We start from the raw sequence: 13,768 nt of genomic DNA on the forward strand, positions 1-13,768 counted from the left end.
TGTATACCAAGCCAGTGTGGGGCAGACTTCAATGGTCTGTGCCTTGAAATGGCAAGGACAGCTCAAGACTAAGTGTACATATAGTCTGGATGGACCATCAGGTCTTTATCTGCCGTCATCTACTATGTTACTATGACTATTTGGATGACAGATGTTCTATAAGTGGCAAGTGTGTTGTATAGACAGTATGTTAGTATAGGTGTTCTCTAGGTACACTGTCACATCTGGAAAAAAATCTTATTTCCTGGGTAAAGCTGTCACAGATCCAATCAGAGGTCAGGGAGGGTGTAGTGAATCCTGTAGCAGGGCATATGTAGCTCTAGTAATTAAAGGTTGTCTCAGTATTCATAGCTCATCTGTCCCTTCCTTGGGCCTCCTCTCTCTCTTTTAACATGCAGTCAGTTTTGACCTCTGGTTGTCACTTCTGTAACAGTCCCTCCTGTGTTTCACTTGGAATTCTAATACTAAGCAGTGCTTAAAGGGGGTCTCTTTAGGGTACTAAGACAGAGACAGGCAACCTAAGGCACGGAATGAAGGGCAGGATTAACCCTTTTGTTGGACCCCCAGTGGTTAGTGTGGTGGGTCCCTTGTTTTGGGAATTATCATGAATTCATTTGTGTAGGTTGATGAATGGTGCCTGAAATTTCATTTTAAAAAAATCCCCCAGATAGGGGGATTCTGAGTGCAGAGGAGGAAGCAAGAAGTGCTGGTCGCTGACTCCTTCCAACTGGAGACAATGCTCAGGGGATGGGGAAAACAGACTGACCTCTGTGGGCAGTGATAGCTCAATTTCCCCTTTCGTAACTCTTACCAGGGTAAAAATCTGCCTTATGAGCCATTGCATGAGCACATCTGCTGGGCTCCTCCCAATCATTTGGGCCTTAGGCATGTGTCTAGTTTGTCTGTGCCTTCATCTTGCCCTGACTTGTATGTTTGTGGATCTGTGTGTGTATTTCTTGCCAAATCTGTCTCTCTTTGCCTGTTTAATAATTGGGTCTCCCTTTTCCATTTTTCAGAAGCTCCCGTTCCTGGATGGGGTATCGGCCTCCTGACCCTGACAGCCTTGACCCTCTTCTTCATGCTCCTGCTCTGCTGCAGCATGGTAAATGCAAGATGAAAGCCAGGGCTCATTAACAGGGGGAACACTGCGCCAGACACAGTTTCTCCAATGACAAGACCACACCATACAGAGCTGCCAAGGAGGCCCAATTGTTGAGAGTTGGCTTTTAGGACATGTCCCCAGCTCCACCCCACTGCCCAGCCCTGCCCCACCCCCTGGCACATCTGCACACCCTGCTCTTCCTCCAGTCAGGGCTGCCGAGAGAATAAGCTGGGCCCGGGGCAGAATCATCATCGCCACCGCACCCCCGCCCCAAAATTGTCATTGCCACTGCTGCCCCTGCGGCTGCTTTCCTCAGGTCACACATGCTCAGTCTCAAAACTGAGCATGCGCGGCCTGAGGGCCCAGCAGCTTCTAGGCAGGCAAAGCAAGGGGGGCCCAGCACCAAAATTTTCTCTCTCTTGCTACTGTCGTGACGCGATCACCCGGGTCCCGTCAGGAGCAGGAGAGAGAAACCCCTGCTCCGGGTCACCCCTGGAGGTTCGGGGAATTTTGCCCCCCATCCCCCCTCTTGATGGCTATGCCTCCAGTTCTTCATGGCACCAGCAAGCTGCCTCTTCATCCTCTGTCAGCAGCAGAAGACTGCTTAATAAAACATAATTTCCTGTTGCCACAGGACAAGCCTTGCCATAAGAGCTGTGAGATTTTGCAGCTCTTAGTTTTGTTAATGTGACTCCTGCTGCTGATGGAGAGAGAGGCTGTTGGGAGATGACTTGTGAAAGCAGGAGTCTCCTACTAAATGCAGGAGACTTGCAGGCTTATTTTCGAAAGAGAAGGGCGCCCATCTTCCGACACAAATCGGAAGATGGGTGTTCTTCTCTCAGGGTCGCCCAATTGGCATAATCGAAAGCCAATTTTGGGCGTCCTCAACTGCTTTCCATCGCGGGGACAACCAAAGTTCCCGGGGGGCGTGTCGGCACCGTAGCAAAGGCGGGACTGGGGCGTGATTAAGAGATGGGCGTCCTTGACCGATAATGGAAAAAAGAAGGGCTTCCCTGACGAGCACTTGGCCGACTTTACTTGGTCCATTTTTTCTTACGACCAAGCTTCAAAAACGGTGCCCGAACTGACCAGATGACCACTGGAGGAAATCGGGGATGACCTCCCCTTACTCCCCCAGTGGTCACCAACCCCCTCCCACCCTAAAAAAAACATTTTTTTGCCAGCCTCTATGCCAGCCTGAAATGTCATACCCAGCTCCCTGACAGCAGTATGCTGGTCCCTGGAGCAATTTTAGTGGGTGCAGTGCACTTCAGGCAGGCAGACCCAGGCCCATCCCCCCCCCCCCCCCCACCTATTACACTTGTGGTGGTAAATGTGAGCCCTTCAAAACCCACCACAAACCCACTGTGCCCACATGTAGATGCCCCCCTTCACTCCTTAGGGCTATGGTAGTGGTGTACAGTTGTGGGGAGTGGGTTTTGGGGGCTCAGCACCCAAGGTTAGGGAGCTATGCACCTGGGAGCAATTTGTGAAGTCCACTGCAGTGCCCTCTAGGGTGCCCAATTGGTGTCCTGGCATGTGAGGGGGACCAGTGCACTATGAATTCTGGCTCCTCCCATGACCAAAGGGCTTGCATTTGGTCGTTTTTGAGATGGGCGTCTTCGGTTTCCATTATGGCCGAAAACCAGGGACGACCATCTCTAAGGTCGACCATCTCAACATTTAGGTCGACCATCTCTAAGGTCGACCTAAATGTTGAGATTTGGGCGTCCCTGACTGTATTATCGAAACGAAAGATGGATGCCCATCTTGTTTCGATAATACGGGTTTCTCCGCCCCTTCACGGAGCCGTCCTGCGAGGACGGCCCCAGGAAAACTTGGGCGCCCCGTTCGATTATGCCCCTCTTGGTAAGCATGCATCATGAAAAAGGCCTGATGAACATTTCCATGTATAAATTATCTCTTTGAGTGTATGCAGCTGCTTCTGGGACTCAAAGCTGGCTATAGTTTGTACTCAGTTTTGACATAGTCGAACTGAAGCACAAAGCTCAAGATTTGGTTATTCTGGAGTTGATATCCCAGTCTTGAAATGATCCCTTTGAATGATGTCTGGCTCATATGTCATTTGGCAGTTTACTAATAACTTTCTGTATCAGACCACAGCCTGAGCTTAGGCTGCCAGTGCTGCTCTGCAGCAGTCTAGTGAGAAAAGGTTTCCATGAATTGAAGAAGAAGCCACTTAGAGAATACTATGAAGGTATTGAACAGAAAGAACACTATTAAGGTATCTGGATTTGTAATGGTATGTTTCTTTTGCTCCCCAAACACAGATATTCTGTAGACGAGGAAACACACAAAGCACCCAAACTGGTTGGTCCTCCTACTTTCCCAACATCAGTAGACAGGACTGCTGAGGTCCCAGAAAACCGTGGGGATCCTGCCTGACCTTTCACCCCTCTGGATTCGAGGAAACAAGAAGACCTCAGCCCCCTTGCTTCATCCCTGGTCACCTAGCCATATGATTTAAATAATAGCATGTAACCTATTTATTTAAATAATTGAATTGCAACATGATTAAGGAACACACTATTCACTCTTGGTAAAGTTTGCATCAGAATTGTTCAGAGGCTCCTCTCTCTAAGTCCTCATTTTCCTTGGCAGTAGTAGCCATCTTGTCTTGTGTATCACAGATGACATCACACTTTCATAGATGCCAAGTTACCTAGTCCTGGTTTTGAGCAGTGTGGGATTTGTAATGCCTGATCCTGCCCATTGAAATCAGTGCTGCAAGTCCCACAATGCACCAGGATGGGGTGGTAAGAAATCCAGGACTGTCCCAAAATCTCCAGTCTGGAACTGGGTAACTTGGCATCTCTGCATTTTCCGCTCATTCTATTGGCCAGTATACCTAGCGCGCATGCTTTGGGACAGTATGGCCTACCTGGACCGATTGTTCAAAGCCTCCCCATGTTGCTTGCTTCTTAAAGGGTTTCAGAAAAAGAAAACCTTTAAAAAGCAAACATTATTTTGGGTTTGCTGAATTTAACGTTACTTGCCATGTAAACTTCTGCAACACTGAAAAACATATCATGGAGGAATTGTTCTTTATTAAGTTGTATTGTGCTTTATTTTTATTTAATTATAATTTTTATCTTTGGTTTTCTGTATTGTGAATCCGTTGATGCTAATCTTGGGCTTGTTCTAAAGAATGAAACTAACGATGATGTCATTAGTGGTTCTGGTGATACAGCACTAAGACAATCACCTCTCTCTTTCTCTGCACATATTCAACAGACTGCTAAAACCTGTCTTTTCTTTCTGTATAATATCACCAAAATTCATCCTTTCTTTTCTGAGCACACTACCAAGTGGTTAGTGCAGTGGACTTTGATCCTGGGGAACTGGGTTCAATTCCCACTGCAGCTCCTTGTGACTGTGGGCAAGTCACTTAACCCTCCATTGTCCCAGGTACAAAATAAGTACCTGTATATATGTAAACCGCTTTGAATGTAGTTGCAAAATACCACAGAAAGGCGGTATATCAAGTCCTATTTCCCTTTCCTTTATCCACACTCTTATTACCTCTTGCTTAGACTATTGCAACTTGCTTCTCACAGGTCTCCCTCTAAGCCATTTCCCTCCCCTTCAATCTGTTTAAAATTCTGCTGCACGACTTATATTCTGCCAGTGTCGCTATGCTCATATTAGCCCTCTCCTCAAATCACTTCATTGGCTCCCTATCCGTTTCTGCATCCAGTTCAAACTCCTCTTATTGACTTTCAAGTGCATTCACTCTGCAGCTCCTCAATACCTCTCCACTCTTATTTCTCCCTACACTCCTCTCCGGGAACTCCGTTCACCGAGTAAACCTCTCAAATCTGCACCCTTCTCCTCCACTGCTAACTCCAGACTCCGTTCCTTTTATCTTGCTGCACCTTATGCCTGGAATAGACTTCCTGAGCCGGTACATCAAGCTCCTAGTCACTTGTTCGGTACCCATGTCCGTTTTATCATTCCCACCTTAGTAATTCCCTTATCCCTTATTTGTCCTGATTAGATTGTAAGCTCTGTCGAGCAGGGACTGTCTCTTCATGTTCAAGTATACAGTGCTGCGTACATCTAGTAGTGCTATAGAAATGATAAGTATTAGTAACCCCATGATTCTTTTTCTCATTCTCATTCTCTCTCTCTCTCTCTCGATATCACTGATCCCACTTCAGGGATATAGAGCCCAGTCAGTTTTCACCAAAACAGGAGATGTAGCAAAGATCTGAATCTCTAAAACTTGCCTGTTGCCACTTATCTGTAATGTTTTTCCCTGTTGCCAGATGTCTGTTATACTGTAAATCTCTGAATATATAATATCTTTTTCTAAACATGTAGCAAAAATAAATGGTTACCACATGAAGGCTGTATTCCCTTTTTTCCTTGGGTGGCACAATAATAGGATAATCGAAAGTAGGAGGGTTGTTGTGACATGGGGGTGAAAGGACTAGGGTGTAAAAACTTCTAAATCAAGCTTTAGTAAAAGGTGTCACACTCCTGGAATTCCCTACTGTTCAACACAGATGGTAAAAATAACACACGCATAAAGGATAGAGTCCAGAGGGTGCTCCTTATCTGTGTCCCACATCATGCCTAGAGCTGCCATGTATCCTGATCCTCTGACCCAAAAGAAATTTGGAAAAAGCCACAACTTTAACCTTTTACCATCCAGGACCAGGAGCTGTAGTTTGGAATTGTGGCTAAAATCTGGCCCTTAGGATATCGCTCTTTTTAAAATTTCGACCCAGCAGTTTCCTCCTGTTTCTTTTTTCCTCCAGGATTGGGGCCTGATGCCCTGAACCTTCATTTGCAACCACCTGAATGTAACTTGCTTTGAGCTGCTACTGAAAGGGTGTGAGCTAGATTAAAAAAAAACACACACACACATTTTTTGTGCTGCTCTCTAGCCCCAGGGGACAGGAGATCTGACTTAGAAACTGAACCAAGCCAGTTGGGCAGTACTTAATTCTTGGATAAAATCTGGTCATAGGGGTATCAGTCTCAATTAATTTAATCACACTGGTCATTTCAAAATTGCATGTTTGCTGAATTGGTTTGTACATCGGCAGATCAGGTTGCCCAAAAGAAACTGGCACGATAGCAGGATAGGAATTTGAAAGACTGAGAAATTCAAGTGATTTCTTTTTATTATTTAACAGAATAGATAGTACTATGAGCTCGTGCAAACATTTACATACAAAAATGGAATTTGTCATTTACAATGGATAGGACATTCCCAAGTATGACAACTGCAAGCAATTATAAAGTATTAGAAGAAATTAAATGAATTAACCACAAGAATCTGTAGTCTCGGTTTCAACTGCTGGTAGTTAGGTCTGAAAAAAAAAAGCCTTAACAATTAACAAAATTGCTTGTTTGGAGAAAACAGATTTGTACTTTCTCACTGGTTTTCACAACAGATCTGATCGATTAGAACTCAGATCTCCCATGATGCTTTATTGTAGTGAATCCTGATAAATACTAAAGGGTAAAGGGTCATGGATTTAATATACCGCCTCTCTGTAGGTACAACCAAAGCGGTTTACATATATTATATGCAGGTACTTTTTCTGTCCCTGATGGACTCGCAATTTAAGTGCCCTATTTTCTAAGCTGCTCTAGAGGTGCATTAGCATTTTTAGCACGCGCTAACCGTGTACAAACCCATAATATTCCTATGCACATCTACATGGTTAGCACACGCTAAAAAATGCTAGAGCACCATAGTAAACATGGCCTTAAGTTTTGTACCTGGGGCAATGGAGGGTTAAGTGTCTTACTATTTCTATGGCTTCATTCGTACCCAAGCACAATGGTCACAGACATGTCACAGTTAATTAAAGGCGGATTATTCTATCATGAGCACCAGTCAGCATGTTCCTGGTGGTATCTAAGCTGTAGAATAAAATAGTGGCTCATTCAGGTTCAGCCTGGTGGCTTTATAAGTGCTATACACACAACCACACAAATGACCTGGTTTCGATTCCTCTGTTAATTCTTCCATTGCTTTGGCCAAAGAGGGTGGGGGATGCTACAGAAACAGTGTTTGCAGCCCCTGGGAGTACGGGGTGCCCATAGTAATATCTACTGGTCAGATTGAGGGCTCAGTGTCCCTGATGGAGCCTCAGTGCATAGCCTCTGCCTGAGTACTGTTACTATGATGAGCCCGAATGAGATATTTAAAAACAGGAAAAAGGATATTTACAAATGTAGGCCTATTTTCTAGATTTCAGCCCAAATACCAATTGAGCTAGCATGGAACTGTTGGGCCCTCTCCCTCAGAAAAAAGAATAGCAGGTTACTGTTTCATAGCAGTGGTGTTAGCTTTGGACTCAGGCTCACTCAAAATTGTGGCATTCTTGCTGTGGCTGGCACAGATCCCTAAATCCCACCAGCTGAAGATTTAGTTCCCCTCAGGTAGCCAGCACTCTTTCAAGCAGCACTGAGCACATGTATTTATTTAAGTTACATTTGTACCCTGCACTTTCTCACTCATGGCAGGCTCAATGCAGCTTACATATACAGGTACTTATTTGGAGGGTTAAGTAACTTGCCCAGAGTCACAAAGAGCTGTGCCTGAAGTGGGAATTGAACTCAGGTCCTCAGGACCAAAGTCCACCACCCTAACCACTAGGCCACGAGTCCACTCGAGACAAGTGTGGCTGGCTGCCGTTTGGAAGAGTGCTGACTGCTCGAGGAGAAGGAAATCTTCAGCTGGTGGGATTTGGGAATCACCACCAGCTCAGGTATTTAATATTTTGGATTGGCGGACGGGCAGGAAGGGGCGGAGAGCACAGCCGGGGGGGGGGGGGGGATGAATTCCTTACCCCAAACCTCCTTAGGCTCAGGCCCACCAAAACTCTGTCATCTGGCTATGCCCCTGTTTCACAGGCACCAATCAGAGCATTTCTCAGAGTGTCTGTGCTGTGTGTTGCAGAAGGATGGAAAAGCAGGTTATTCAGTCACAGCATAGTGGGTTATTCTATCACAGACACCACTCAGCGCATGTCTTAAAAGTTCAGCTCTTGCTTTTAAGTGATGCTATACATTAAACCCGTGTTTATTCAAGACAAAGAAAAATCTGTCCCTCATTTTTGATACAGAAGTGCACTCCTGACCCCCATGGATGCCACGTGAATGGCTCTTCCAAAGAAAAGTCAGCTTGTGTGAGTATTGTGACTCCCTCCATGAAATATGCAATTAATTAGAAGCCAAGAGCCAAAACTGCAGACCTACTCTCCTGCCAGCAAACCCTGGGCTTAAGTATGACTCCTAAATATTGCACTGCATATTTTGATATCACGTCATAAATATCCTCTCGCATGCTAATGTGTGACAAAAAGCCTGGAGGCACTCCTAAAGTGTCAAAGTAATCAGAGGCAGGTTTATGTGCTTGGCTCCACTCAGGTATAAATAATCTCCGGCACCTTCCTGCAGAAAATCTGGAACTCCAGCCGGACTTGCCAGGGCACGCAGTACCCTCTCACGTTTAGCTAAATCCCGCATCTTCGCCGCCTTTCACAAGCCATGGCTCGTCTCCTCTCTGCATCCAAAGCCGCTGTGATTCTAGTTCTACTCTTCGCTCTCCTCCAAACAGCAGGTAAGAGCTTCTCTCCCCATCCTTCATGTCCATTCTACACATTCTGATTTTATTTTGACATTTTATTGCATTTTTGTACCTTTTTCTTTGTTATGGGATTTTGTTAAATTTTCTATGCTTTTTTTATATATGGCAACTAAAATTGCTCACACACATCAATGTACATTGCTGATTTGCACTTGCAACTTAATTGATTAATCAGCCAATGAGCGCCAATAAGATGTGTATTTTGGGGGGGACGTGTTTAGGGGCATTTCGTGAGCGTTTCTATGAATTATGTGCCACTCTTATGGAATATACCCGATCCACGCCTAACTTAGGCACTGGCATTTAAAATGTAGGTGACTTAAATTAGTCAAGGATTAGGCGCAATTCTATAAAGTGCAGACGCCCTTTGTAGAATACCGCTCAATGCATAATTTCACCTCAATGATTTTTAGTGTAATTTACTGAATCTAGTTCTCTCTCTAAATATATAATTTAATATATCTTTTATTTATGGCCATAGCTAACTTTTAAACTGAGACTAGGTAATGGGTTTGGAGTTATCAAACATGCTTTCCGTCAAAGCTTTGTATACCCCCTATTGATTAATATGCCAGAGGCCCAGGTTGCAGCCTCTACCGGGGTGCATGGAGTATCTGCAACATTTCTGGCAGCCCTTGGGGATGGTGTGATAGCTCCTAGAGGACAGCAGAATGAGGGGGTCTGTATAGGGAAGGGGGGGGGGGAATTTGAGGAAGTGCTGTAGAAATAGAAATCAGAGAATCCCCAGACAGAGTTAGTTAATTAGGGAAAGGCCTGACCCTAGGTTAGACTGCCGGAAGCGTCTCCTCCCTTCTGTCCTTCAGGGTCAGAGAACACAGGATAGTGTGGGTGTGAAAAACAGACACAATAACAGACACAATTTTTGGACAGCTTGTGGAACTGAATTACATCCCATGTTGAAACTAACTGGTGCTCTCTCTTTTCATCTCTTACAGATGCACAACCCAGTGAAGGTAAGGTTCATAGTCAATCCGTCCCTTCCCTCACTGCCATCCTTTAGGGTACCTTATTACCTTTGCAGAACACATCCAAGATATATCATCTCACTGTCATAACCCCTCCCCCCCCCCCAAAGCCTTTCCCTTCCATCCACTGCCTCAACCCCCCAGTCATGTATGCCAAAGGGTCCTATGAAATGGCTTCTGTAGATGGAACATTTTGTAGGTAGAGTGGAACTGGGAAAGGCATGTAATTTGCGATGACTATAGCAACAGCTCTTGAAGAGGAATCTCCCTGTAGCCATTCTATAGGTGGAAGGATGTTTTATCTATGGTTCTACAAGTGAATGTAGTAGCCACATTACAGTTCTATAGGGGTATGTTCCTGTGACAGGTGTTGAATGTTATTACTGGAAAAGATACCACAACAAGTGGAGGAACACTTGATCCCTACCTAAAAGCAATCCAGCAGAAGGAGTAGGGTGGGCTGGCTCTTCCAAGAAACCAAGGGAGACGTGTGTGTGATAAGTCTTTATTAAAGGAACATCAAATGACTCAACACAGCTGCTGTGTTTCGGCGCTTATGCACCTGCCTCAGGAGTCTTGTGATGCTTCCAGTATATAATATAAATAAAGAGCTGTTGTTTAGTATTTTCTTTGAAAATTCGGATTGTGTTCCTTGATTTGAGTTCTGTTCTCTAAACGACAGCTCTTTATTTATATTATACTAGTAAAAAAGGCCCGTTTCGTAAACAAATGAAATGGGCGCTAGCAAGGCTATAGAGAGAGTGAGAGTGTGTATATGTATGTGTGTCTGTGTGTGTGTGACACAGAGAAAATGTGTGTGTGTGTGTGTGTGTGTCTCTGTGTGAAAGAGAGTGTGCACAGGTAGGGTGGAAATGAAGAGACAGCAGTGAAATTTTACATAGGACAGCTGAACCATTTGAGGCCTGTTTGTGTGTGTGTGTGAGAGAGTGTGTATATGTGTGTGGGTGCGTGGTGTGTGAGATAAGAGACAGTGTAAGTGTGTGTGTGTGCGTCTGTGTGAAAGAGAGTGTGAAAGGGTAGGGTCAAAATGAAGAGACAGCATTATAATTGTACATAGCACAGCACAAACATTTGAGGCAGTTCTTGCCTTATCTCCCCTGCCGCCCCTGCCATACCCAACGATTCGTTCCTTGTCTTCCATCCCCTCTGTGTCCCATGTGTATGTGTGTGTGAGAGAGAGAGAGAGAGAGGTGCTAGCAGTCCCTGTGATAGTGGCAGGTCAGTTGCTCATTATAGCCAGTTAAGAGTGAGAGTGTGTGTGTATGTGCTGGTTTCTTTCCTTCCCTCATATGCCCTCCGTGTCCGTTGTTTGCAGGGTTGCCAGGTGGAAAATTTTTTTCCAGCCCGATCGAGCCCAAAAAACAGCCCAAAACCCGCCCAAACACAAACCCCGCCCCTGACACCCCCACCCCCGCGTCATCACGCCCGCCCCCGCCGTCATCAACCCCGCCCCCGCTGTCACCGGCCCCGCCTCCCACGTCACCGGCCCCGCCTCCCCGTCATCGGCCCCGCCTCCCACGTCATCGGCCCCGCCTCCCGTCATCGGCCCCGCCTCCCACGTCATCGGCCCCGCCTCCCCGTCATCGGCCCCGCCTCTCACGTCATCGGCCCCGCCTCCCACGTCACTAACCCCGCCCAAAACGTCATTAACCCCACCCAAAAACGTCACTAACCCCGCCCCCCCGCGGCCGAAAAAACCGCACTGAAGGCCAAAAACAGCCCAAAAAACCGCAACCCGCCGCGGGCAAAAATTTCCCGCGGCGGGTCGCGGAAAACCGCCCAATTGGGCGGTAAAACCGCCCACCTGGCAACACTGGTTGTTTGTGTAGAGAGCAGAGATCTATGTGTCTTATGTCACATTCCGTCGCTTAGTAACGGGTTCGCGATGCGATTGGTTGATTGTCATTGGTCCGCCCTCGACATCATGACTTTTACGTGGGGGGCGGGGCCAACACTCATGGGCGAATTCCTGGTTTCACCACCATGCATTTAGAACGTTGGGACTTGTGGAGGCTTCAGAACTTTGGAGGTGCGTTTTATAGAGAGAGATACTGGAAACATGCCAAGTAACGCTAAACTCAGCAAAATGAAGATGTTTGCTTTTTAAAGGTTTTCTCTTTTTGAAGCCCCTTTAAGAAGCAAGCAGACAATCATTTTAAGATGATCTGAGTTGTACAGAGAGGTCCAGATAGGTGATGCAGTCACAAAAGAGACAAGCTGTACTGATCAAGAGGTGTCGATGCCACTGGTGATGGAATAGGCATGACGGGCTGCTCCAAGGAAGCTGAAGATTTACAGAGAAGCTGCTTAACAATACTGAAACTGATTCAATTCTTTAAATAAATAGATTACAGCTTGAAAGAGCCAGCCCACCCTACTCCTTCTTTCTGCTGGAATGTTATTACTCACCTTTTCCAAATCCACTGAGTTGCAAGCAGGTACACAAGTTATTTCCCCTGCCCAATGAGGGTGAAGAGCTTGCCAAAGTTTACAATGAGCATAAGTGGTAAGAGCAGGATTTGAACCCTGACATTCCTGAGTCCCAACCTGCTGCTGTAATTCCTTCCCTCCACACACACTACTCAGCACAGAAGTTGTTGCATTGGAAGGGACTCATTTCCTAGGGAGAGCTGGCACAGATCCAGGACAGGCAGGCAGGATGAGGTAATATGCCCTGTCTCTGCTTTTCTTCCTGTCGCTCTTTGCCTGTTTAATAATTGAGTCTCCCTTGTCCTTTTTTCCAGTCCCAGGTTACGCTGTAGCCCTTTTAGTTTTGGTATCCGTGATCCTGGTCATACTAATGATGGTCTGCTGCTGCATGGTAAGTGCCAAATTGAGAGCTGTGGCCAATCAGCAGGGGAAACCTTGTGTCTAAGCCATTGCAAAAGCCTGATGAGAGTCCCTATGCATAAATGATCCCCTTAGGTTCTTGCTCGGGGTGCACAGTTACCCAGGAATCCCGGCCCAGAGCTGGCTATATAGTTTATACTCAGTTACTGCAGGTGACACTAAAGTCGAAAGCTCAAAATGTGCTTTCTATAGCTCATAATACTGTGTATAAATGATCCCTTTGGGAAGCTGCTTCTGGAACCCCTAACTCAGTATTTGTTACAGTTTACTCTCATTTACCACAAAGTGACACTGGAACAAAAAGCTCAGGATGTGTATTTTTTTTTCCCGTAGCTGATATCCTTATGTCTAAATCAGGGGTTCTCAATGCAGTCCTCAGGACACGTCCAGCCACTTGGGTTTTCAGGGTACCCACAATGAATATGCATGAAATAGATCTGCTATGGAGGCAGTGCATGCAAATTTATCTCATGCATATTCATTGTGGATATCTTGGAAACCAGACTAGCTAGATGTGTCCTGAGGACTGGGTTGAGAACTCCTGGTCTAAATGATTGGTACTACCTGTGTATGTGTGACTGCCTCTTAGACGCTGAGATTAGACTTTTACTGGGGAGAAGTTGAGCACGCTAATCAGGTCATATTCTAATTAGTGTGCGCAACTTAATTAGCTTGTTAAAGTGGTGCGCCTAAATTCTAAGGCGCATGGCAGAAAAGGGGTGTAGAACGGGCAGGTTGTGGGCATTTCTAAAATCTGTGCATGTTATTATAGAATACACCCGGCCTGCGCCTAATTTAGGTGTCGGCATTTACACCAAGTTTTACTTGGTGTAACTGCCCGCAACTAAATTTAAGTCGCCTGGACAGGCGCTGGCGTATTCTATAATCCGCAATAAAATTTAGGCATATTCTATAAAGTGCACCTAAATTTAGGTGCACTTTATAGACTATGCCTAGCTGTATTTTTTTTGGCGCCAATTGTTTAGGCATGATATATAGAATCTAGCCCTTAATTTATAGTCAGTTACTGCAAAGTGACACTGGAGAAAATATGTTTACTCTGGAGCTTATGTCCCTATGTAGAAATAATCCTGTTTCAATTATGCCTGTGTGTCATTTGACAATTTGCGGACATCTTTCTGCATCAGAACACAGCTTAAGCTTAGGTTGCCAGTG

This window comes from Microcaecilia unicolor, chromosome 3 (assembly GCF_901765095.1).
Source record: "Microcaecilia unicolor chromosome 3, aMicUni1.1, whole genome shotgun sequence".
NCBI classification, from domain to species: domain Eukaryota; kingdom Metazoa; phylum Chordata; class Amphibia; order Gymnophiona; family Siphonopidae; genus Microcaecilia; species Microcaecilia unicolor.